Raw genomic sequence first — 1,718 nt, forward strand, 5'->3', positions numbered from 1 at the left:
GTCCGCTTCTTTTTTGTACATAGTTTCTAGTTGTATAGAGTTGTCTGTTACTGTAGTTAGTTAGGTCTTCCTTTGACTTTTATCCCTGCAGGGCCCTTACCCAGGGGAGTATGCTGAGGCAAGCTGGTTTTAACAACTGTGCTTCGTGTCCGCGTACCTTCTCTGTCAGCAACGAACACCACTGTTGCCTTTACTGGCTTGGCAAAGCCGCCATCATCGCCCATTGCTCCATCTGCCGTTCTTTCCCCTCCAGAACTCAAGCAGCTCGAGAACTTTGCCACCACAAGTACCTCATGGAGGAGGCTACACGCCCACATGCGCAACCAGCTCTGGCACTGCCGGCTCTGTCAGAGCGGCACCCCCAGTGCTGCCCTGGGCCCCAAAAGCTCAAAAACCTTAACACTTAAGACGAAAAACCATTATTTCTTTTCAATGTCATGGGTTTTAAGGGCCTTGGCTACACTTGAAATGCTACTGCTGTATCACTTCAGAGTAGACACTACCTATGCTGCAGGGCGGGAGTTCTCCCATCGGCATAGGTAATCCACTTCTTCAAGAGTGGGTAGCTAGGTCAACAGAAAAATTCTCCCATTGACCTAGCACTGTCTACATGGGGACTTAGGTTAGCTTAAATACATTGCTGGGGTGGGGTGGGGGGTTGGGGGTGTCTCTATGTGTGTGTGTCTTTTCACACCCCTGAGCAACATAGCTGGGTCGATCTAAGTGTAGCCCAGCCCTTAGCCACTCTCATGATTTTCACAGGCCTGACTCATGGTTTCTGAATGCTTGGGATAGGTAATGTTTTGGTTTTTGTCCCTGTTCCTGTTTGAACTAATACTTTAAAAGTGGCTTGGGAAGCAGGTTGCTTTTTTTTTTAGATGAACTACTCGTGAGATTATCTGTGGAATCCTCCAAATGGTAACGCTAAAGGAGAGAAAGCCTGTGCACAGAACTTATTTTAGACTTACTTTTGTTTGTTGCTATTAAGGTCCCCTGCATAGTGGCCAACCGACTCCCACTCTGCTGTGATGCTGTGATGTTACCACTAAAACAGAAGGACCATCCCCCATCTTCCCTCCAGTGCAAGGAGCTGGCATAGGAGACAGCATCAAGGGGGTGCCCTTTATTTTTCTCCCAAAGAATTTTGCAAAGTTTAAGATGCTATTTATTATTTCCTTTCCCATGGAAGATATTGCTATAATATTTAGAAATAAAAAGAATAGTGCAATTGTGGTGAGGAGCCTAGAAAGGAGGCCAGCAGGTCCAATCCAAACACTTTAACTCTTGCAAATGAAGTTTGGCCAAATCATTCACCTTGTTCCTGCTAGAGACAGTTTTCCTGTTCCTGTAGAACTAATTTTGATTAGCGAGTTGTTGTTGATGTTGGTAATTGTGGAGATATTTAGGGCATGATTTTTGGTTAGTTCCTCAAACATTAGCATATTTGCCTTCTTCTCAGAATCAACGGATCCAAGGAATTCTGGGGGGTTCCAGAAGGGGCCAGCTTTGCTTGAAGATGAAGCTCTGATCCGGTAAAAGCTTACACATGTACCTGAATAATCCCATTGACTAATGTGCATAACGTTAAGTGAGTAAAGCAAAGTAGCATGCTCCAGGTCTGGGAGCAATTAACAGTGAAGACGTTACTGCAATAATTTTTCTTTCTTTCAGCTCCTGGAACATTTATAATCAGATTGTGATTTCATACACTCTACTTG

The sequence above is a fragment of the Emys orbicularis genome, chromosome 1 (assembly GCF_028017835.1).
Source record: "Emys orbicularis isolate rEmyOrb1 chromosome 1, rEmyOrb1.hap1, whole genome shotgun sequence".
Taxonomy (NCBI): domain Eukaryota; kingdom Metazoa; phylum Chordata; order Testudines; family Emydidae; genus Emys; species Emys orbicularis.